At 47.3% G+C, this 26,375-nt stretch overlaps 1 pseudogene; it reads left to right on the top strand.

Moving 5' to 3' along the window:
• The first annotated feature begins 627 nt into the window (after positions 1-627).
• On the top strand, positions 628-18,087 carry LOC142583751 (uncharacterized; annotated as a pseudogene).
• Positions 18,088-26,375: the final 8,288 nt, after the last annotated feature.

Genomic DNA, 26,375 nt, shown 5'->3' with positions numbered 1-26,375 from the left:
CTCACTGTTAAGTACGGTCGGAAGAAAACATCGACTCCTACCAATCCACCCCTCCAACCCCGACACCCATCGGTTCCCCGACAACCCCGACTCCCACCGCTGCCTCGAAACAACCTCAAGGTAATCATCTGTCCCCGAGACGGACTCAACCTTGCCACCTGGACCACGCCACAGGTTGCTGAAGGCATCAAGCTGGCATGTCAGCAACCCACTACGGAGCAAGTACGGACCCTTACTGTCAGAATTGACCCAGTACAAAACATCGCTATTGCTAGCACACCAAACGAAGAACTAGCTATGAGCATCCGTCAAATCACTACAATTCACCTGGGCGGTCGAGAATTTGCAGTCACGGCATACGTGGCGGCACCCGACAGCTCCGTCAAAGGGGTCATTCACGGCATCCCCACAGGAACTCCCACAGAAGTCCTCCTTAACGGGCTCTATGCACCTGGCCGAGAAATCTTACATGCCCGTATGCTCGAACAAACCGCTGCGGCAGGGATCACATTCACTGGTAAGGCTGTGCCCTTCTACGTCTGATAATACAGCGGTGAAGTACGATGCAAACCATACCGACCAACCACGCATTTTGCCGCATCTGCCACCAAGTCGGCCACCGGACCGATGTATGCCCAACTCCAGAAGCAAACATATGCCCCCAGTCTGGTACATGGAACCCCACTCAGGACCACCCCTGTCATCCCCGGTGCGCCTTATGCCAGGGGCCTCATCCTACGGCTTCCAAGGAGTGCCCTGATCGACTTAAGAAGGCATCCTCGACATCCCAAAGGACCAGCCACCGGGACTACTCACGGTCGAAGTCTCGGTCACGTACAGACGAGTAACGGAAGCGTTCCCGCTCCAGGTCTCGTATCCTGCTCGCGGAACCAAGAAGAAGTGACCCGGAACCTCAGCGGACCTGCTGTACCGGGATCACAAGCGGTGAGCTGGTCAGCACGGCTTTTCCCCTCTCACACAGTCCACCAAGACAACACCCTCTCATCACGTCTACACACAGCACCCACCCAACACAATTCTTCACCCATACACAATTCTGATGTTGAACTGCAAATTCTAGCTGAGCTAAAGGCCATCAGAAAAGAAAACAAGCACCTTCATGAAGAAAACAACAAACTTCACACACAGATTGCAGAACTATACGCGACTGGTACTGCCACTCAGCATTCCACACCAATAACCGCACCCTCAATGCCATCTTCTCCGGAACATTCTGAACCCATGATTCTCGCGGAATCAGCAAAACCGACAGAAATCGCACAAGTCGAGGACAAAGTTGATGTACTGCAACGGCAGCTTCTAGCAATGCAACAAAGCACCCAGCAACTGGCAAGCGTTATTGAAGAAACACTGCTCGCAAAAGATCAGCGACGCAAGAAAGTTAGAACACTAGTACAACAGGAAGTAGAGCAGGGACACCCTGCCGATCCACCCGTCAGCCAGGACGAATAGCAAAACCAACCACAGGAACGAAAACCCACTCATAATCTGGCAACGGAATTTCCGCAGCTACAAACGCAAGCAAGGATCACTGGGACAGTACATAAGTAACTCCAAAACGACCCCAAGCGTAATCGCACTCCAGGAAACAGGCACACACCCAACTCAAACTGGCTACAACACACATACCACCACGCCTGAAAGCCGCGTGGCCACGCTTACAGCTAAAACGCTCACAACCACACAACACAAAATAGACGGCAGTGACGTTGATCATAACCTAATTGCGATCCTGCCGCTCTAACGAGACCGAAAGAGCTTTTTCATACTGAATATATACAGCACACCCAAGCAGAAGCAGCCCAAGTTCGACTACTTGATCACTAAAGCGATTGGCATAGCCAAAAATAATAGTCTGCTGATTGTAGGCAACTTCAACGCTGCTCACCAGGCATGGGGCTACACGACAGCCACATCAAAAGGTACTGCACTCCAGTGCACGATACAGCAGCAGCGTCTCACCATCCTCACAGACCCCGCATACCCCACACGTCTAGGAAACAGCGTCTCCCGAGATACATGCCCTGACCTCACCCTCACTAAAGGGATACAGCAAGTTGCCTGGTAGAACACGGAGGAAACTCTGGGCAGTGACCACTGCATACTTGCCACCACATGGAACGTTACGCATGCACGCCATCCGATAAAAAAGACAACACTCACAGATTGGACAGCTTTTCGCAAAGAGCGAGCGGAAGACTCCTCAACGGGTATTACGGATCTCGAGCAGGGGGTACGAGAGCTCCAACAAGACGTAGCCAGACATTCAAAACAGATCACACTCACCACAGACATACTGGCCGTAGACCCGCACCTTCTTCACCACTGGCAAGCACGTCGAGGCCATGTTAGGAGATGGAAGCGCCAAAAACATAATCGTAAATTGAAACTACGTAAAGCGAAACTCATGGCAACCGCGGAATTTTATGCTGGGGAGCTCACCCGTCGCACCTGGCGACAATTATGCAACAAGTTGCAGGGTAATCTTAGCACGGCCAAAACATGGTCGCTGCTACGCCATCTTCTTGACCCCACACAAAGCAAGGCAATTAGCCAGCAAACAATCCAACGTATCTTCGACAACCATCCGGGTTCTGATGACGAAATCCTGGAGGAATTGCGGGCGCGGTACATAGGCGATTTCGAACCCGCACAAGGACAACCTCCAACCTACAGCGGGAGCGAAATATACGACCTCGACAAGCCGATCACTATCCCTGAGGTGCAAGAAGCACTCCACGCACTCACACAAAACACGACCCCAGGCAAGCACAAAATAAATAACAAGCTCCTGCGCAATCTGGATGATGGCACCATTCAATCTCCTACTGACCTCTTTAATCATCACTGGGAGCGGGTACACTACAAGCAGACTGGAAGCACGCGGCCATCATACTCATTCCGAAGCCAGGCAAACTCTCCAGCTTCGAAAATATCAGACCAATCTCACTGACTTCATGCCTAGGCAAGCTTCTGGAACATGTCATTCTGAACCGCCTTCAACCTCACCTAGAATCCAGCGACCTCTTTCCCGAAACAATGTTCGCATTCCGGCCCCACCTTTCTACCCACGACATCCTTCTTCAGATGAAGGAACAAGTGCTTGAACACACCTCACCGCACAACACCGGAGCAATTTTAGCACTCGATCTCAAAGGCGCTTTCGACAATGTGACTCACCATACCATCCTTACAAACCTAAGCCTCACGAACTGTAGTCGTAATACTTACAATTATATACGCGCCTTTCTAAGCAACCGCACGGCCACAATTGGCAGTGGCTCACTCAGAACCCCGACGTTACCTAACCGCAACACAGGAACCCCACAAGGTGCTGTTCTATCACCCACCCTTTTCAACATTGTTATGATGAAATTACCTGACAAACTTAACGAAATACCAGGAATCAGGCATGCAATACACGCCGATGACATCACTATCTGGAACACCGCTGGTTCCGAAGGAGAGAAACAAGACGCCCTTCAACAAGCGACCGACGTCTTCCAGCAATATGCAAAAACAAGTGGTCTCTGGTGCTCCCCCGAGAAGTCAGAACTATTAGTCGTTCGACAGAAATCACGAAGAAAACTCAATGAACTACCAAACATCATACTCACCCTCGACGACAAAGAAATACCCACAGTAAACCGCGTCCGCAATCTCGGACTCCACATGCAATAGGACGGCGGAGGCGCATACACCATCCAAAGTCTCAAGCAGAGCACCTTCCAGATCATGCGAATGGTCAGCCGTGTCACCACCAAACAATACGGCCTGAAAGAAGACGACATAATACAGCTCGTCCAGGCCCTGATAATCAGCCGCATTGCCTGCGCTGCCCCGTACTTGTCCCTCACTCCCAAGGAGATAGATCAATTAGACGTACTTCTTCGGAAAGCCTACAAGCAATAGAAACAATCAAGCCTACAATCATAATACAGCTCGTCCAGGCCCTGATAATCAGCCGCATTGCCTACGCTGTCCCGTACTTGCCCCTCACTACCAAGGAGATAGATCAATTAGACGTACTTCTTCGGAAAGCCTACAAGCAAGCGCTCGGCCTACCCCCGGGAACAGCGACACTCAAGCTTGAAGCGCTAGAAGTCCATAATACTATAAGAGAAATTATAGACGCCCACCTCACAAGCCAACGCGAACGACTAGCCCTCACACCAACAGGAAGAACATTCCTAGTGCGCCTAGGCTACCCCACACACGGCAAAGGCCACGAACAAGCATTCCACCTGGCCCCATACTTCCGGGAGCACGTAGAGGTAGCCATTATCCCCAGAAGCATGTACCCGGAGCATCATGCCGATCGTCGCTAAGCTCGCGCAAAAGCTCTACAGACAAAATATGGCAGTCTCCCCACCACACTATACACAGATGCCGCGCAGTACCCCCAAAACGCAGCCATGACGGCCAGCGTTGTCGACTACAACCTACAAGAGGTGGTCTCGATGACGGTCCGCACTGCGAGCGCCCTCGTAGCGGAGGAGACAGCCATCGCCTTAGCCATCTCCTCTAGTCTGACCAACGAGTATATCCCAATTATTACCGACTCCCAGGCAGCTTGCCGTAGCTACGCGAGAGGTCGAATATTTTCAATCGCCCAACGACTCCTCAAACAAGGGTCCCGATTCCCGGACGTTGAAATAGCGTGGACTCCAGGACACGAGTCCCTCCGTGGAAATCAGCGTGCGCACGCTGTAGCCCGAGCTCATGCCTCCCGGACGCCACAAGAGAGGGATACGGACGCATCCATGGAGCCCGTACTTTTACAACACAATGCCATACTACAACACCACAGGTTGAACAGACGACAATACCCACCTCCACACAAGACCCTCTCACGTGAAGACGCCGTAACGTGGAGACAACTACAAACCAATACATACCCATATTTAAGCAGACTACACGCAATCCACCCTAGACTATATTCATACAAATGTCCCCTTTGTAATGATTACGCCTCCCTATATCGCACCACATGGGCGTGCCCCAACGTGAAGGCGGCCCCGCAAATACCCAACCCCACACCCGAGCAGTGGGAGGCCGTGCTGACTAGTTCGGACCCTCGTAACCAGCAGCAACTGCTGCGGCGGGCCCGGCAGACAGCAAGAGCCGCAGGAGCCCTGGACTACGGGCGCCTCCTGCACAAGCAGAAATACACCTGCTTGACCTTTCTTTATTCAATAAATGTTTCTTCTCCTCCTCCTCCTCAAGGTACTGTGACCTGCCTCAGCAGCAGAGGAAGTCAAGAACTGAACAACAGATTCGTCTTGCAGCTGCGGTCATTGTAACCGAGGACAAAGCCTTCTCACACAACTTAGGGGGCATAACTGAAAAAGGACCTGCGGTTGAGATGGCTCCCTGTTTTTACTCGACAGGGCACATTAACATGCCGCTGTCTCTCTTCGCACTATTTTCAATACTCGTCTGCGTTCGTCGCAGCAAATATCTATGGAGACCCTTATTACGTCCGAAATTCCATGAAACTATATGCATGTAGTTCACATCATAAGACCCGCGCGCTGCATTTCGCTTTGAAATTTTAGGTCTAGAGCTAAACATCCGTATGAAGCGACAAAACTTTTCTAATGATTCCGACAGCGTTCATTTACACACAAGTCAAGACACGCAACAATGCGGCTTTGATATAATGCAAAGGGACTATGTCAAGTAGATTGAACTATATCCCTTTGTACGAATACTACTTGCGAATGCTGTGAACTTTTCAATTTTTTTGCGAGATAAAAAAATTAAACTATAGGGTTTTAAATGCTAAAACAACGACCTGATTCTTAGGCATGCCATAGTGGAGTCCTACAGAGAGTTAGACCAGCTGGGGTTTTTTATCGTGCACCTAAATTTAAGTACACGGGTGTTTTCCCCTTTAGCCCCCTTCGAAATGCAGCCGCCATTACCGGGATTTGATTCCGCGATCTCTTGCTTAACAGCTCAACACGATAACCACTAACCAATCGCAGCGGGATTATGTGCACTTTATTGTACTGCAACTGGGCACACTGAACGCTAAATATTTTTTTGTACGATTCAAGCAGCACAGACATCGCATCCCATTCCCAAACATAGCTGTGGAGGTAAAAATATTTCTTAGTAATATCTTCACAATGTTCACCTTAAAAAGGAAACCGCGTGCCTCATAATCAGAAAGTGGTTTTGGCAGGTTAAAACCCATAATTTCAAGAACCATCTTTCAAAACCCGTTATCTGCATTTATTTCCTAAAATACGCTATATCTCAACGAGCAAGGTGTTTGGCAGCATTTTGGCATTTTATAAAAACCATAGAACTAGGCATCTTTTACACGGGAAATTTGGCGCAGATAGAAACAAACAAGAACAGTAACTAAATTCATTGGTATTTCGCAGTATGCCAACTGGCGGACAATTGTCAGGCTAAGCAGCGACAAAAACAGCCAGCAGCAACCGGCTTCGAACCTTTACTCCCACGTGTGGTATTACACTCTAAAAACTAGGAAGGGTATCGCAGGAGAGAAGCGGCTGATTTACTCTTCAAAGCGTTGTTTTACTCTCGCAAAATGTCGAGTAGAGTGAAATGCATTGTTCACTCTGTCACCAAGGAGAGGGTGAAATGTGCTTTTCCCTCTCCCTTTTACAGAGAGAGTAGGATGCCCGTTCTACTCTTGAGGCACTAGAGAAGAAAACGTAGCGTAATCTTCTGCTTCAACTGTAGGTGACTGGCCCCGAACATGGCAATGTATTACACATGCACGCTGAGCAAAGAACACATCGTTTTGCTTCTAAGAGAACAAGCCGCCGCAGTTCAAAGGAACGCGTAGCGAGCGCTCTACTTTTTCACTCGGCGTTGCTCCACCGCGCGCGCGTGCTCAAGATCGCGGAACAACGCAGCACAGGAGAAAGGTGATCCGTCCAGCGAGCAGCAACGAAGGCAGTCCAAGAGAGATCGTGTGTCAGCCATCTCGCGTCGCCACGAAAACACGACAGTCGTTCGTAATGCCTTGGATATAACAAGTCCTCCACGGTAAGTGAATTCTAATTTAGGTGCACATTCTCCGTATAAGTCATGCTATCGCCAGGAAGTGGTCGCTGCGCTTAGCCGACGCGATTGACAAAGGACTAGGCATACGCGCTGTCTCTCGATGTCAATCGAAAAAGCCAGTAGTCGCGATAACTGCATGTGATTTTATCACTTTGCCGTTATCCGTAAGAGCTTTGAACATCGCAAACGCTGCCAGAACTATGGTATGTTCAATAAGACGCCAGGCGAGAGGACGCTTAAAATGGTTTGTTCACCAGCCCGTGATTCCGAGCCTATGCGGAGCGTGATTAGCGCGCGTTTTGTATCTTTGAATTTATTCAGTTGGGCAGTCTACTGTGTACGGAACGCTGTTGAAATAAGGAATCGCATAGCAGAAGGCGTCATTTTGCTGGCAGCATGCTTTTGTTATGAATAAGCCGCGCGCTTGACGGTGTCTCGCCCATGGGGAATCTGCGACCACTGAAGTTACGTGCAGCACCAGTGCTAGTTAGAAACTTTGCCGCAGGCATTCAGCTGCATGCTGCAAGAGGTCAATAGGGCGCGTTATCTTGAACTTACTGAAAACGCATGAGGAATCCGTGTTTTATGCTGAAAAAAGTATAAACCCCATATAAGCGATCTTGCGCGCGGCAGCTACAAGCGACGCGATGGAGATGGCTGTCGCGTTCGCTCGTCGCCTACAAGTCGTACTCCGTGCGAGCGACGATTTTGAGCGACGACTCCCCGGTGTTGCCGGTATGAGGGCTGCAATCACGCGTGACGCGTGATTTAGTAAGTTACGTTGATCTATTTTAATATAAAAAGTAGCATAAAATATTTCCGGAGGTCTTGCAATACGTTCCTATCCTTGCACGTATAAAAATTGAATCATTTGCTTGTTCCGCGCAACAATCGGTAGTATTTGAGCGATGTACATCCAGTTCCGGCTTTGCGCTATAGACGAGGCAACCTAAAGTTTGCCCGCGCGGCACCAGCGCTGAATACTCCCCTAGCGGACCGATGGAAGTTTCGAAGGTCGTCGCTGCGGGAGCGCGCGCCCGTGATATGTTCGGCGGGAGCGCTCGTGCTGGCTCGTGCGCGTTGTGGCGAGTGCGACCTCATCAGCCAGGAAAGGTGGCACACAATACTGCTGCGTTGTTGATTGCCACAACAGCTTCGAAAACACGAAAGGTCGAACGCCGCCCGTGAAATTCTGCAGATTTCCGGGGAAGTGGTACGAGAAGGACAGACGACAAGCATGGATAACTGCAGTGCGCCGAGTCAAGTAAGTACCATACTTTCGAATTCGCGTGCAATATCGCGGCCGCTCCATGAAAACGGAATATTGATATGCCTGTTTTTAGCGCGCAACCGTTTGTTTAGTCGTGCGGCGTTGTTGAATTGTGTTGACATCCGCCGCTTGTTAGCGGTAAATGCATGCGTGTTGCGCCGCTGAGCTCGACGACGCGAGCGCGATTCCCGGCCACGGCGGCTGCATTTCGATAGGGGCGAAGTGCAAGAACGCCCTTGTTACCGTGTGCTTTGATTTTTGCGCACGTTAAAGAATTCCCGGAGGTAATAATTATTCCTGAGACTCCCGATTACAGCGCGCCTCATAATGATGTCGTGGTTTTGCATGGTTTTGGCAGTTAAAAGCCCCGAATTTATTTGATTGTACTGTGCCTTCACTCGCAATCGGCATGAACAAGCTTCAGATAATTATTTCCCTTTTCCAAACGCTGCAACTTAATTTACTGCTTGTGCAGGTAACGGAAGGGGACGCGCCCTACTTTTGTGTGATAGCAGACCGCGTTTAATGCAAGCCGCAGTCGTCGCGTGCGTCGGTAAGCGGCAGATCGGAAAGCAGCCGCTCGAGACCTGCGCGTTATGTTTGTTGTTTGGCCATGCTTTCTAAGTTCACAATATTCAAGCTTGCTAAGGTAATTACCACCTTGCACAGTCTTGCTGATTCACTCTTCCTGCCAAAAATTGTCGTTTCCTCTAGTAACCGGCCATCGCTGCTAGCTTACTTTAGCTGTTCGCCCGACGAGGCACTAGATTGCTTTGGTGAGGCATGTATCTCTAATGCTTGCGCTCGTACTCTTGGTCCTAAGGAAATCGCTTGTTAACGTGGTCTGGGTTCATTTCGCGGAGCAGTCTGTACGAGCCAATTCTCATTAGCAGTGAAAAGGCACCTTGCTGATTAATGCGATGAGTTGCAATGACTCCAACATGTGCATTGAATAAGGCATGATACACACTAAATATTTATTGCAGCATGATATAATGCAACATGCGCCTATGTAGTACTTAAATGGTTAATTTTGAGTAGATGTGTGTTTCGGCTGTTGTGTTCTAGGATTTCGTGCACTCCGGGAAGGAAACTGCTTTAGTGTTCTGGTGAAGCAGCGCACTGACCAGGACAAGGCAGACACACACATGAATATAAGGCAGTCTCTGTGCTTGTGTCTCTCCTCTTTGTACTGGTCAGTGCGCTTCACCAGCACGGTATGATGATTAATCTCCAACTCGCCCAACCTCCCACATTACTGCGTTAGCTTTATAATGCAGTTCTCTTCGTGCCATGCAGTGACGTTATTTGGACAAGAACTAGGCAGCACAAGTTACAGGCACTAGCATCTCAGAATCACCATGTATTAAAGGCATGTACAGTTTGCCAAAAACATCTTAATCTGTGATTTGCCTGAACCTAAGTTTGAGAGGGTATATTGAGCTATAGGCTAGGCCACGTTGCTGAAGATGGGAAGATGCTCTTTCTCTTTAGTATAGTTCCATGCTTATTTGTGTTAATACATGTGTTCTTTCTCTGCTCGCAGTGCTGATGACACTCCCTGGGAGCCATCCAAAAGCACACAAATTTGCAGCACCCATTTCGTTGGCAACTGCAAGAGTGACCTAAGAGAACATCCATCTTACATCCCTACCATCTTTCCACCTGTGTACAGAAAGAAAGCACCAGATCGAGAGAGGGCGAAAAGGTATGACTGGCAATGCGCGAGTATCATGACTTTTAGTGGTAGCATTCTTGTAGAATATTATATGCACACATTACCCTTGCGAACATTACCTTTGCAAACATTTTATTGGAAGTAATTTAATTCCCATAACAAATAGGCTCTTGTCATTTCTATGCGATGCAGATGGGAGCGGCGTCTAACAGACCAATGACAATCGCAGCAGTCGTCTCAGCAGTCAGCACCACTGGGACATGCGCTTTTGGACTTCAGTGACACAGCTCTTGAGCAGCAGCAAGACACATGTGAAAGAGACTCCACAACGTGCCTTTCTGAACTGACAGAACTGTCAACAAGCAACCCAATGGATCTCCAGTCATCGAGTAGCATGACAACAGAAATTCCTGCTACCAGAGTGGCTGATGTTGTAATTACACGTTTTTATTCATAAACAGGCCAGCATTATTTTATCATACAGAAATATTTAATTTTAGGAACGGTAGCAAGAATGGCTTTAGGTGCACTCCTCTGTCCAGCAACTCTGTGCTAGTTCTTGTCCTGTCATTACTATTTTGTAAGTGCCTTCAATATATTTCCATGTAGCAAGCTGTGGCAATTATTCATTGAAGCCTGTGCTGTTCTGTGGCAACTATTTCAGGGATGCCGAACAGAATGTTCTGCTTCAGGCAAGCTGAACCTCCTGCTCTCGGCAATCAATGGGACTGAAGCATCAACGCTAATCCCGCATGCTCAACGAAGTGACAAGGTTTGTGATTGTACAGAACTTGCCAAATACATTTTCAGTTTTTGTGAGGAGAGTACTATGTAAATGAAACCCAAACTGAGAGCTAGATAGTGGAATCTATGCTGAAACGGCATGAATGAAACAAAAACAAAAAGCTACACACTACAAGAAAAATACTAATAATTTTGTCTGTGTCCTTGTTTCAGTTTCACCTTATTAGCTTAAATTTAGGATGAACCAACTAGCCTGCACCAAGATGTTGAATTTAAGAACTAGAAAAGAACAGTCAGGGAACATCAACACATTGTTCGAGCAAGAGTTTTAGACATGCTGAGGTAAAAATATTGGTGCCCGTCAGTCATCTACTGAAAGCTTTCTTGCGTCTAAACCAAACCGTTTTTTTATTTTCTCAGAAAGAACAAATTCTGGAGAAGTTTATTAGCTAAAGCTGTTATGGACAGCATGACTGGCTCATTGAGCCCTTTACTAGGTAGTTGGGACCAGAAAAATGTTTCTCATTAAGTATAATACATAAGATGATAAATATGGCATATTTACCACTATTTCATTAAGCCAGTTATACTAAAGAAATGAATAATAAATTATGTCAGTATACAATATGCAGTTTTATTAAAAAAACACATGTGCCAGAAAGAAATATTGAATACTCATGCAATCACGATAGCAAAAATAAGCAGTGGCTCCGTGAGCTTCCTAGGAGTTTATTACTGACCCATGCGTATATTTTTTCAGTGCATTATAGTGACCATTTCCTCCAATTTGTTTAGATGACTGGCACAGACTATAACTGGAAAAGAAGATGCAGCTTTGAGGACTTCAACTCGGTGAAGGACAGTGAGGAAGCTCTGCGTGACCTGTGCAGCGTTACACTGCCTGTGTTTAGTCTCCTGCTGAACCGTCTCCCTCATTCGAGGTACAAAAGCACTGATGTGACACGTGAGGACGAACATTGTTTGTTTTTGGCTAAACTTCGGCTTGGTGTGACATTAAGTGCACTTGCTGCAATATTTAGTGTGAGCACCACAACTGCATCAAATGTGTTCAGGAGAAAACTTGACCGCCTTAGTGTTGTCTTGGAAGACTGGGTGTTTGTGCCTTCACGAGATGTTATAAAACTCTCTTTGCCCCTCCCATTTAAAGAACATTATCCTAATTGTACATCTATAATAGACTGCACTGATATTCGAACAGAAATGCCCTCTAAAGTGAAACAGCAACATGTAATGTTTTCTAATTATAAGGGGACTTACACACTCAAGTTTCTGGTAGGTACAATTCCTAATGGAATGATAGCATTTATGTCTAAAATGCATGGTGGGCGGCTCACAGACTCTATTATTACACAAGACTCTGGATATTTAGAGCGTCTAAAGCCTGGAGATCTAGTGCTAAGTGACAAGGGCTTCCCAAGAATTAGGACAGAAGTTGAGGGAAAGGGAGCGGTACTGGTGATGCCACCGTTCAATACATATTGTTACGTGAAGCTGAAGCCGAATACTATTTACAATTTATTTACAGGTAAGCTCACGGAGCCAAAATGACGGCGCTCTATCAAACCGGCACACACGTCGTCTTCGTCCTCCTCAGTGCAGCCACACTGTGGCGGCTGTTCCGTAGCATCACCCCCGGCTGTAGAAGCACCGTCCCGGTGCTTAATCTACACATCCGCGGTGCAAGGTGTGTGGTATGGTTTTAGTCTTGCCACGTGAATGATGTCACTTGCAGCTGATGATGACGCTGAGAGATCGGCGGGGATGATTTCATACGTGACATCGGTCACTTGTACCACACGGTAAGGGCCAGTGTAGCGCGACAGCAGCTTTTCGGAAAGGCCCACACGGCGAACGGGTGACCAGAGAAGCACCAGAGAACCCGGAGAAAACTGCACGTCACGATGGTGGCAATCATAGAGGCATCTCTGATGCTCCTGTGAGGCCTCGAGACGGGAGCGGGCGAGCTGGCGCACGTGGTCGGCGTGTGCGATCGCCTCGCGGGCGTATTCAGTGGCGGAACGTGTGGCCGAGGGCAGCAAAGTATCCAAGGGCAACACGTGTTCTCGGCCATATAGGAGATAGAATGGCGAATAGCCGGCGGTGTCGTGACGCGATCGATACGCGAACGTCACATATGGTAAGTGAAGATCCCAGTCGTGGTGGTCGGTCGCAACGTACTTGGAAAGCACGTCGGTGTTGGACCGGTTGAGGCGCTCCGTGAGGCCGTTGGTCTGGGGGTGGTAGAACGTGCTGAACTTGTGCTTTGTCGAGCAGGAGCGGAGGATGTCCTCGACGACTGCCGACAGAAAGCTGCGGCGACGGTCAGTGAGTAATTGGCGCGGAGCACCGTGCACTAAAATGATGTCATAGAGCAGAAAGTCAGCAACATCAGTAGCGCAACTTGTCGGGAGGGCTCTGGTGATTGCGTACCACGTAGCATAATCGGTAGCGACGGCGACCCATTTATTTGCGGAGCCCGAGAGAGGAAATGGTCCAAGAAGGTCTAGACCAACGCGGAAAAAGGGTTCGGGATGTCGATCGGCTGGCGACATCCAGTTGGAGGTGTGGAGGGCTTCTTTCGGCGCTGACAGGGCTCACAAGCGGCAACGTAGCGCCGCACGGAGCGAGCGAGACCCGGCCAAAAGAATCGACGGCGTACACGGTCGTATGTGCGCGAGACGCCCAAGTGTCCAGCCAAGGGAGCATCGTGAAGTTGCTGGACGACAGTCGAACGCAGGTGCGATGGAATGACGAGCAGCAGATCAAGGCCGTGTGGATCAAAATTGAGGCTGTATAATGCCCCCTCCTTAAGGAGAAACATTCGGAGAGAGGCATAGCCAGGAGTTGAATCCAGACGGTCGATGAAGGTGCGTAATGAAGGGTCGCGCCGTTGCTCATGGCCGATTTGAAGCAACTGGGACACAGAGAAAACGCAAGCGATGGCGTCCGCTTCAGCTAATTTGTCGACGGGGTAGCGAGACAAACAATCGGCATCCAGGTGCAAGCGTCCCGTCTTATATACCACGGAGAAGGCATATTCTTGCAGGCGTAACACCCAGCGAGCGAGTCGTCCCGTGGAGTCCTTGAACGAGGATAGCCAGCAGAGAGCGTGGTGATCAGTGATGACACAGAAGGGGCGTCCGTACAAGTATGGACGAAATTTCGCAGCCACCCACACAAGAGCGAGGCACTCTCGCTCTGTGATTGAATAATTGCGCTCGGCGGGCGATAGAAGTCGGCTGGCATAGGCTATAACGCGATCATGTCCACGCTGGCGCTGTGCTAACACTGCTCCTATGCCGTGACCACTGGAATCAGTTCGAACTTCCGTTGAGGCAGACGGCTCAAAGTGGGTCAAAATTGGAGGCGTGGTAAGGAGAGTAGTCAGCTGCGAGAAAGATGCGGCATGGTCAGGACCCCAAGAAAAAGGGGCGTCTTTCTTCAAGAGGTCGGTAAGGGGACGTGCGATGGTCGCAAAATCCTTCACAAAGCGTCGGAAATAAGAGTACAGCCCTACGAAACTACGAACGTCCTTGGTAGACTTCGGAACAGGAAAATTCGTAACGGGGCGAATTTTGTCAGGATCGGGTCGCACGCCTCTGGCGTCTACGAGGTGTCCAAGGACGGCGATTTGGCGGCGAGCGAAATGACATTTTGACGAGTTCAACTGGAGACCGGCGCGGCGGAACACGTCAAGAATCGCTGAAAGGCGGTCAAGATGCGTGTCGAATGTGGGCGAATAAACGATGACGTCGTCCAGATAGCACAAACAGGTGGACCACTTGAACCACTGAAGCAAAGAGTCCATCATTCGTTCGAAGGTGGAGGGCGCGTTACAGAGACCGAAAGGCATCACCTTGAACTGATAAAGGCCCTCAGGGGTAACAAATGCAGTCTCCTCTCGGTCCATTTTATCGACGGATATCTGCCAGTAGGCGGACCGTAAGTCGATAGAAGAAAAATAGGTGGCACCGTACAGGCAGCCTAGAGCGTCGTCAATACGTGGCAAAGGGTTCACGTCCTTTTTTGTGATTTTGTTCAGGTGGCGATAATCTACACAGGAGCACCACGTTCCATCCTTCCTTTTGACAAGTACGTCGGTAGATACCCAGGGACTACAGGAAGGCTCGATAAGGTCTTTTGCAAGCATCTTTGTGACTCCCTGTTGGATAACAGCTCGTTCCGACGCAGAAAGACGGTATGGACGTCGGTGAATAGGGTTCGCATCGCCAGTATTTATGCGATGGGTCACGACGGACGTTTGACCTAAGGGTCTATTGTCAAAGTCAAAAATGTCGCAATAGCCTTAAAGAACGCGCCAAAGAGCTTCAGCTTGAGCAGGTGTAAGGTCAGAGGAGGCCATGTTCTTAATGGTGACGTCGGTACCGTGCGATGACGTCACGGTATGGGCTGAGCTGTAACGATCTTCCACTGTGAATGGCTCGACCGCATCTTCCTGCAAAGCGCGAATTATAGCGAAGGAGATGCCCTGAGGCAGAACTTGCGCGGTTAGCGCGAAATTGACAAGTGGAAGGCAGGTGCGGTTGCCAGTGATTTTCAGCACAGTGTGCGGCACGGTAACACCATGTATAAGCATAACGGCCGGAATTGGTGCGGCCCCGTAATTGCCGTTAGGTACAGCTGGTGAGGACAACAAGTCGACGTGTGTCACAGAGTGACGTGGTAGGTGAATAAACCTATGCAGCTCAGACGGCTTGGAGGCGGGTCCACAGGGTCGGCAAGAAGAGGCAAGTCAAGGCGAAGTGAGCCGGCCGAACAGTCAATGAGGGCAGAATGATGGGCAAGAAAATCCAGACCGAGAATGAGTTCGTGAGGGCAATGCTCAATGACGTTGAAGAGAACGACGGTGTGTCTCTCAGCGATGGTGAGTCGGGCAGAACACATGCCAACAATAGCGACAGTCCCTCCGTCGGCGACTTGTACAACTCGGTTCGGGGCAGGCGTCAGAACTTCCTTGAGCCGATGGCGAAGAGCAGCACTCATAATGGACACATGCACCCCGGTGTCAATCAACGCGCACACAGGAACACTGTCGAGAACGAGAACGTCCAAAAGATTCTTCTTCGTGGGTAAGGTGAAGCGAGGATTTCGTGCCAATGTCGTCAATGCAGCTTCATCTCCAGAAGATGCACTGTCTAGTTTTCCGGTCGGGGGTGCGGCGAGTAGGTCGGAGAAGGAGCACGGCGTGACGGGGGCGAGCGAGATTGGCGGCGCGAGGGAGAAGGCGAGCGGGAGTAGCGGGGTCGTGTCGAAGATGTCGCAGGGTCAGATGATGGAGCGGGCATAGAAGGGGCGAAGGAAAAGGATGCGCTAGAGGGGCGAGGGGGGTAATCAGGATAATAGCGCGTCGGAGAAGTCCAGCGGCTGCGGCAGTGGTGAGCGACATCTCCAATGCGTCGGCAGTTAAAACAGATCGGCTTGTCGTTCACGGTTCGCCATTCGGAGGGGTTGTGCTGTCCATAAGAGGAGTAAGAAGAGCGCGGTGGGGACGTGCGTGGAGACAAAGGTTCGGAGCGTACGGAACGAATGGATTGCACGCCGACGTTGGACAACTCTTGACGGACGACGGCCTGGATCAAGGAGATTGTCACCGGAGAATGATCAGGTAACGGGAATGAAGGGGCCGCCGGTTGTGTCGCTTCGACCTCACGACGAATGATGCGGGTCAAGTTGTCACATCGCGACGGCTGGTGGAAGAGGTCATCACAGGATGATGTAGCAGCTCTGTTGGGAAGTCGCATGATGTGCTGGGATACCCTGCGGCTTTTAGCATGCTCGAGACGGCGGCACTCCTTGAGGATGGTATCGATCCTGGTGACGTTCGTAAACACCAGTAAATTGAAGGCGTCGTCAGCAATGCCTTTGAGGACGTGATTAACCTTATCGTCCTCAGTCATGTTCGGGTCAGCCTTGGCACAAAGGGCCAACACGCCGAGAATGTACGGCACGTAGGACTCGCTCGACATCTATACACGTGTGGCAAGCGCTTTCTTGGCGTTGACTTGTCGACTAAACGGATTGCCAAAAAGGTCGCGTAGCTTATCTTTTAAGAGATCCCAGCTCGAGATCTCCTCTTCGTGAGTGTGGAACCATGCCAATGGAGCTCCGTCGAGGTAGAAAAGTACGTTGGCAAGCATAATAGTCGGATCCCACCTGTAACTGGTGCTGACACGTTCGTATAAGCGGAGCCAGTCGTCAACATCAGGACTGCCGACTCCGTTGAAAACACCAGTATCCCGAGGTGGGGAAACGGCGACGTAGGTCGGGGCTGCAGGCGGAGACGTTTGCGTAGATGAAGTGCCGCCAGCAGGAGCCGAAGTTGCATTGTCGCCGTTGGGACCGCTGCGAAGCTCCATGACGGGTACGGGGAACGTCCACCTCCACCAAATTAATGTTACGTGAAGCTGAAGCCGAAAAAATTGGAGGACGCTTAAGCTTCGCCTTCAAGAGTGGAACGCGACAGCGTTCCCGTCGACCCGCCAAGGGGTGGAAGACAATGGGCTACGGCGCAGCGACTACGCGCCCCGCATCGGACGCGGTGAGCGTCGAGCAACGCAGCGTTCGGCGCGACAACTAAATGTGCGCCTGAGCAAGCGACGCACGCCTGAGCCTTAGAAACAGCTCGTTTCTAAGGCAACACCGCGTTCACTAGAGGCGCTTTTGTACCGCTTTGAAGCATCGAACTCGTGGCTCAGTGGTAACGTCTCCGTCTCACACTCCGGAGACCCTGGTTCGATTCCCACCCAGCCCATCTTGGAAGTTGCTCTTTATTTATGAAGTGCCTGCCGTGAATTATCGCTCACGGCCAACGCCGCGGACGCCGACGCCGACACCGACACCGACGCCGACGACACCGGCGTTTCTGCGACACGAGCTCCTTAACGCTATCGCGTTAATACCATTTGCAATTTATTTACAGGTAAGCTCACGGAGCCAAAATGGCGACGCTCTATCAAACCGGCACACACGTCTTCGTCCTCCTCAGTGCAGCCACACTGTGGCGGCTGTTCTGTAGCAATATGGAGGGCAAATGTCTTAGGAAGACATGGACATGACGTATCAAATTGCATCAGTTCGCATACATGTGGAGAGGGTAATTCGGAGGCTGAAGACATATCGTATTCTAAGCAACACAGTGCCCCTGACTTTAGTACCCCACATGAAGAAAATAGCTGCTGTGTGTGCTGTCCTTGTGAACATGGAGCCCCCTATAATCAAGAAGCAAGAGTGCATGTAGTTTTTTGTTCTGCAGACTGCTGTGTTTTACATGCTGTATTTGTTCTGGAAAACTGCTTCTAATACTTCATTGTGCAAACCACTTTATTTTAAGCTTACCTTTGTATTCACCTTCCTTGCTTCTAACTGCATTCAACCAAGAACATTCAGCTTGGTTTTGAAGTAAGCTCATGCAACAGCATCGTTTAATGTTTGTTTTAACATTAGAAACCAGCGCTTTTAAATGTGTGTTTCTGTCCTATTATGCCAACTGGCAATTCCTCTACTGTGGCATACCCTTTTCTTTCTTATTTTGAGTGTCACTCATGTTCACATAACAGATCTGACAACATACTGTTCAAAAAGGGCTTTAGAAATTCTTGTAGTTATATTTGTCTGACAGAAGAACCCGACAATCATTTTAGCACATTTTAGTGTTTTGGCTCTCTTACTGTAGGCTCGGTTAGTGTAACAGGCATTCCATTCTGTTTGAGTCAGTCTGTTTTGTGTTGAATATCATACATGTTTTCTTTACGAAATGGATAGGTAACATGGGTGAGCATAGTACCATGGACCAGTGACTTCAAAAGAAAAGGATAGTTTTATTGTTTTTGTTGTTGCACAACAAACTTTATTTACAGTTTCATACAGGCTGCATTTGAATGCTAATACAAGAGGCTATATGTGTTTAAGAACACATGACAGTAGTGTAGCGGCGAACCTGTGCACAGCTATTCGTTGATTTGTGTAACTTTCTTTTGCAATGTAGTAACAAGAACATAAAAACTGCTGGTGTTTCTATTTGTACTCATTTTTACATCGCAGTGTTTATGTTACCCGTGCAGGTGACTAGAAGCACTAAGCATGGAAGCTTTTTGTTGCAAACGAATTCATTTTGTTAACTAGCAGCACACCTATTAAAAGCTGTAGTATTTCTTGTAGTTCTGAGTAGTGCTTTACTAGTTGCAGGTGTGACTGCAAAGATGTTGTCATTTAAACTGTTGTTGCTCGTGTTGATAGCATCACTAGTATTGGTGCTATTATTGCAGTTGGCGTGGTATTGGTGTGAAATGATGATATGTAGCAATGGTAAGGGTGCAGGAGTATTGTATTTTGGTTAGTTAATTGAATGTTCTGAATGTACACACAACGTAGGGTTGCTTGGACGATTATGATTGATTGGCATTTGGTTGTTGGGGCCGTATACTGCCCTTTCATAGCATAGTGATGATGCACTGTTGTTGCTGCTCAAATAGTAAGCATGCAACAGACATTAGAGTGCTACATAAAAAATGTTGTATTATCACATTGGTCTCTCTGTTAGAGACACAAAACACTGCAAGTAATGCATGCCCATGATATTGGTGCGACAAAAACAATTCTGGCGTTTTACATGCCATAGCAGCAGATGGAAATTTGCACCATCTGGAGTTCTTTAACGTGCACAGTACCTAATGTTTAGCCGAACAATGATAGCTAGCAGAGAGAGTAGAAAAGAAGCAAAAAGTTCACATATAGCAAGAAGACAACATTGAGAATTTAATATACAAAAATCTTGCATAACTCAAGGCACAAATGCAGAAAGTTAAAATGGAGCAAGGCGCAGTGCCATGACTAAACCATAGTTTAAAACAATGCTGGAATTAGAAATTTAAAATAAGAGTACTCCATCTTAGGAATCAGCTTCCACAAGAATAATTCATCTCTCTGTACATTCACAATAATGCTCTGGTTTGGGCTGTAGACATACAGAAGGGCCCGCTGAAGGTTTAGAACGTACAGCTGAACCTCAATTTATGTGTAATAATTGTGTGTCTTCCTTAGCTCAACAATGTTGTTAATAAATGTAAGGTAAGGCAGCTCACAGGTCCTTTGCTCGTAATTGAGAAAGGGTCCATTTCTGTATTTGTATGTGCACCTAATCTCAATGAAAACAGTTTCACCACCGAGATATGCAAGTCCGTCGGGGCTGCAGCATAGCCATGGTTGTTCTGGCAGAACAATGAGACCCATCTAGAGGAGACAATGTGTTTAAGTTAATGCAAGTAATATTATAGCTAGCATATATTTTCAATATATGCACTTACTCAATGATGAAGTAATAAATGATCGAAACTCAACAAGAATGTCACCTGAACTATGCGTACACCAAGTTTTCGCTCCAGATTGCACCTAGCTGTGGCCTCAGTTTTGATTCCGGCAGAAAAATTTATTTAGATGTGCACATGTGCATGTCAAACGGAATGGTGACGAAGGCAGGCAGAGCAGTTTATTTCTAGTCTTTATTTTTCTGCCCATCTATTGCACTGTTTGATTCCATTCAACATGCACCAACTGCACCAGTTAAGCTCACAACTGCAGTACATGTGCAATAAGATTTGCTTCTATTTTGTTATAAATTTTGTTATTGTCCAAGTTCTGTAAAAAACATGTGCATGCAGTGCAGCATTTTTGTGCTTAGTAACCTTACCATAATGCATTGCAGCACTTCTGTAAGTGCTGTGCCTTAGTAGCTGCTGGGCTGCACTCGTTATTCCTTCATCATTTTTCTTTGTTAGAATGGTGTGAGCCTTTGTACTGCTAATTCGCACTCTTCGTTCCTCATGCCACCTGTACATTGCGAAAAGTTCCAGAGTCTGTATTATTGGATATTAATGAAATGCGTGAAACGAATTAAATAAAATTGAAGTTACCTTGTGCAGTTTGCTTGCTCTTTTGTGAGCAAAGCAAGCCTTGTGAATTTTTCTTTAAAGATCACTTTGGTGGTATATTCAGGCGCCTCTTTAGGCTGTAGATCTGAAACAAAAATTGGAGGACGCTTAAGCTTCGCCTTCAAGAGTGGAACGCGACAGCGTTCCCGTCGACCCGCCAAGGGGTGTAAGACAATGGGCTACGGCGCAGCGACTACGCGCCCCGCATCGGACGCGGTGAGCGTCGAGCAACGCAGCGTTCGGCGCGACAACGAAATGTGCGCCTGAGCAAGCGACGCACGCCTTGAAACAGCTCGTTTCTAAGGCAACACCGCGTTCACTAGAGGCGCTTTTGTACCGCTTTGAAGCATCGAACTCGTGGCTCAGTGGTAACGTCTCCGTCTCACACTCCGGAGACCCTGGTTCGATTCCCACCCAGCCCATCTTGGAAGTTGCTTTTTATTAATGAAGTGCCTTCCGTGATTTCTCGCTCACGGCCAACGCCGCGGACGCCGACGCCGACACCGACACCGACGCCGACGACACCGGCTTTTCTGCGGCACGAGCTCCTTAACGCTATCGCGTTAAAATCCCACTGTTGCATTGTCCTGCTGTCATCGACAGAGAGGTAATGGTACACTGGTCTGCTAAGCATTGTAGCAAGCATCTCGTCAAGGGTGGCTCCACCTGCTGCATTTGAGGCCTGCTCAACAAGCTTATCCAGAACCTGCCGCCAGGTCAGGTCGTCCTCATGCATTTTGGACAGCATCATTACCTCTTTCAGGGAACAGTCTATCTCTGGATAATGTGGTAGAATGTCTCGATGGCTTTTTCATATCTTTGAGTTTGATTGCTGAGCTGTTATGGAGAAAATGTGCATAATGACTGTGCATACCAGGGTCTATGCAAGCTGTAATTAAGTTGATGTATGAACTCGTTTAAATCTAATTTGACAGCAAAAAAGTGCGCAGGAGATGGCCAAATTTTTACACAAGCTCACCTGGAAACAAGTCTAGGAGATCTTGTTCTGGCTGCCGCAGGGGCTTGCTGGTTGGCTTGCCCCACTTTTGGGGCTCACTTGCGGAGGAGCTCTCTTCATGGTTACTTATGTATAGGCACACAACAGCAGCATGTTTGCACTGGCCCTGAATACCGGCTTTGCAGCTGCATTTTCCTTTGCTTATATGTATGCTGGCGCTTTACAGGGCATGACCACAAGAGCAGAAGAAACAATGGCACTTTAGGTGCATCATTTAGTTGTCTGTTTGTGTCAAGTTTCATATCAATATCTTTAAGCAACACTATTATAATATTGTCAAAAAGTTACGTTACTCTTTTATCCCTTTCATTCCCTTCCCCGACACAAAAAGAAATGTGTATGCCTGAAACACCTAGGTCATCCATACACAAATATATTGACTCATAGTGGACCCACATTTAGTTCACGGAAGTAAAATGGAACTTAAGTGAGTGATGAAAGGCGGGCATGAGCATGCTAGTGAGTGTTGGTGAGTGGTACTAGACATGCGAGCATGAGTGAGTGCTGGTCAGTGAAAGTGAATGAATGCGAGTGAATGCAGAAAAGTGTGGGTAAGTACATATAGGCGGAATAACCTAGCGGTATTTGGAATACCAGAAGGCGTGAAGGAATCCGTAACTGACCTTGAAACGAAAGTGTTAGAAGGTGTATTCGAAGAAAAACTTGGCGTCAACTTGAGTACCGTGGAACGAATACATCGGATAGGAAAAAAGAGCGCCCGGCCTCGACCTGTAATTCTCAGGTTGTACGACTCTAGGGAAAAAGCTAAAATTTACAAACAATGCAGAAAGCTGAAGGGCAGCGGCGTCTCCATTTCTAATGATTTTTCGAAAGAAACGCTGGCGAAGCGTAAAATGCTTTGGGATTCCGCAAAACAAGAAAGGGAGGACGGGCATCGCGTGCGCTTGAATTACGACAAACTGCACGTGGACTCTGACGTGTACACGTGTGATCAATCAAAGCACAGCCGTGTGAAGGTTCCGTATCCTAACAGACGCCCTACTGATGTTACGGGTGACTGACGGAACACAAAATGTGATTCGAATGCCTTCCGCTTGATCAATTTGAACGCTAGAAGTTTATTAAACAAAATTGGAGACTTCGAATATATCCTGGCTAATTACGATCCCCATGTGCTTGCAATAACCGAAACATGGCTGCGGCCCGAAATACAAGATGAAGAGCTCGTACCACCTAATTACAAAATCATACGAAGAGACCGCGATGCTCGTGGGGCGAAGTTGCTATTGTATTCAAGGCCGATATTGACTGTGTGCAAATTATTGGCATTCCAACACATGAGAGCATCTGGTGTGAAATTAAGCTAGATAAAACAAGGATAATTCTTGGAACTGTTTATAGACCGCCTAAATCACCCATTTCCTATCTTGAAAATATGCAGCTTTACTTAGAAAGCCTTAAAAAGTGCAGCTGTCGCATAATCATTGCTGGTGATTTCAACTTACCAGGGATTGATTGGTCCACGCTTAGCGCTCAGCCTCGCGAAGATGCCTATTGTGAACTACTTCTAGAAATGGCTTTCAGTAAAGATTTACAACAGGTAGTTCATGAGTGCACACACATAGTTGGGAAATCAAGATCTGTATAAGAATTGGTGTTCCTAGACGGGCGATTTGAAGACTACGACGTATCGGTTGAAACCGGCCTCTCGGATCATAAGCTAGTTTATGTGGAGATAAAGTCTACCGCTGTACACCCGAAGGCTGGTAGTACTACGCATGTTCTGTGCTTGGATAGAGCCGATGACACAAGCATTGTTGATCATCATTCGCTGTGTTTTGATGAATTCACTTCAATCGATGACGTCAATGCGATGTGGATTGCGTTTAAAGATATTGTTTTTTGCTGCGCAAACAGGTTCGTGCCAACTCGGAAGAAGAAAATAAATAAACGGAACCCGTGGATAACCCGCGAAATTATACATTTAAAGCGGAAAATTAACCGTGAGAGACAGAAGTCAAACAAACATCATAATAAAATTTCGGCGCTAAGCTCTATATTGCGCACAAATATGGCTGCTGCTAAAACAAATTATTATGACGTGACATTAACTAATTTTATGAAGCACGATCCGCACCGTTTTTGGCGCCATTTGTCGCATAATAACGAAGGTCCAAGTGTCATTGTCGCTAATGACGAACTTGTGTCGGACAACTTGCGTATGGCAGTATGTTTTAATGATTTTTTTCAATCTGTCTTTACTGACCCTTCTGCAGATGGTCTTTCTCCCCTCTCTCTAGAATCCCCGTACACATCACCAATGCCTAATGTTCAGGTTTCGCATGAAGGCATTGTAGCTCTTTTGCTTAAAACTAACGATAAGAAATCTGTAGGTCCAGACGGCATACCAAATGCCCTTCTGCGCAGATATGCGGAATGGGTAGCTCACTATCTAGAGATCACTTTTAGTTCTTCGCTGAAACAAAAACAGGTCCCAGATGATTGGCTGGTCGCAAAAGTGGTTCCGATTCACAAGTCTGGTGAAAGGCAACATATTGGAAACTATCGGCCAATTTCACTCACGTGTGTATGCTGCAAGCTACTTGAACACATAGTTTCAAAGTCAATCTACACCCACCTTGAAGACAAGAAAGCTTTTTTTCCCAACCAGCACGGGTTTAGACAGCATCTTTCGACTGTCACGCAGTTGATAGAAACGATCAACGATTTTTCAGCGTCCTTGAACAATAGAAAGCAGGTCGACGCTATATTTTTAGATTACTCGAAGGCTTTCGATCTGGTTGTACATAATAAATTATTTAAAAAACTGATGGAAATGAATATAAATTATGATGTTATGTGGATCCGCTCATATCTTACAGATCGGACACAATACGTTCAAATAAATGGTAACAAATCTAACCAATTAAAAATAACCTCAGGCGTTCCGCAGGGATCCGTTTTAGGACCACTTCTTTTTCTAGTTTACATAAATGATATTGCTCATAACATAAGTGACGACATAACCATCCGGTTATTTGCAGACGATTGTTTATTATATCGTGAAATCAATAACCAAAGCGATCAGGCGTCACTTAGTCAAACCCTTAAAGCTGTAGACGTCTGGGCCGCAAAAAATAAAATGAAAATTAACGAATCTAAATCAGTCATGCTCAGAGTTACAAACAAAACAAAGCATGTTATTGAGTGTAATTATGAGATGAACTCTACAATTCTTACCGAAGCTGAAACGATAAAATACCTAGGTTTAACAATTTCGAAAGACTTAAGTTGGAAATCACACATAGACAGAATTTGTGGGGCTGCAGAAAAAACGTTATGGTTCCTTCGCCGAAAATCAAAACTAGGAACGTCACCCGTCAAACTACTTGCATACTTAACTTACATTAGACCAACGTTAGAGTATGCCATAGTCATTTGGGATCCGTTTAAATCCGGAATTATAAACCGCATTGAGAAGATACAGAGAAAATCTGCAAGGTTCATTCTTTCCCGCTATTATCGTACTGACTCTGTTTCCGAAATGCTTCGGTTGCTTGATTTGCCTCCACTGGCTCAACGGCGGAAGTTAGCTAGAGTTAAATTTCTTTTTTTGTTGTCGAAAGGCCACTTCAATATTGAAACCACGTCCTATCTTGCTCCCAGGCAGGCTAGAAACGTCAGATCAAGCAATCATTGCATGTTCTCAATTCCAAAAGCATATCTGGACATATACGCTTACTCATTTTTTCCGCGAACTATTAAGGAATGGAACAGTTTGCCAGCGTCTGTTTTGCAGTCGAGTTGCATTGAAATCTTTGAGGAACACGTTAAAAACCTTTTATGAATTTTAATCTTAGTGGTGCCGTGCAAACATTGTCACACTATTCTAGAAATACATACAATAGTCTTTCTTTCATGCTGCTTCCAATATCACTGTCACAATGTTAGAAACATGTATTTCTCAGCCAAACTATTGTTTTTGTATTTCATTATTTGTTTCGCATTGTATTTCCAACATTCATTGCTTCATGTCCAATTTACGTTTGTATAGTGTTTTCATTTTTTTACGCTATGTGCAAACCAGCTGTACCCACCCTGTTACGGCCAAGACGGCCAACAGTATTTGGAAATAAATAAATAAATAAATATATAACCTGCAAAAATAAGAATCAGTGAGTATCAGCTTAATTATCCTGCTGGCCTGTGTCCAGGCGCAGGTTCCTTAGAGAGAGCACAAATATTCTACTTTAGGGGTTACTGTCACTGCTGGCAGCATTGTACTGTTGTACAAATTAGCCTGGGCGTGCAACGGTCCGCCACCAAGAATAAAAGCCAACTGATGTGAAAATGGTTACTGCATGTAGTGGCTGCAAGACTGCATGTCTAGAAGTTGTGTGGTTGCCGTGTTGCTGCCTCTAAATGGGGATTCATATTATTTGAGAATTCGCATTTGGTTATTCTGCCAAATCGCAGCACAAGGACACTTTGCACTTGTGCTTGATCAAAACGTGCACCTACTAGGTAAGTTGAACTAGGCTAAAAGATTACTCCTGACAGTCCGCAATTGCATAAAAAGAATCTGCGCACATCACGCGGATATGCAATTTCAGTTTTGTTACCATGCATACCAAGGGCAGACAAGCGCAAGTTGCTGATGGAACTTAC

This window comes from Dermacentor variabilis, chromosome 5 (assembly GCF_050947875.1).
Source record: "Dermacentor variabilis isolate Ectoservices chromosome 5, ASM5094787v1, whole genome shotgun sequence".
Taxonomy (NCBI): domain Eukaryota; kingdom Metazoa; phylum Arthropoda; class Arachnida; order Ixodida; family Ixodidae; genus Dermacentor; species Dermacentor variabilis.
The sequence above is the reverse complement of the archived record's forward strand: the minus strand, read 5'-3'. Positions and strand labels throughout refer to the sequence as shown.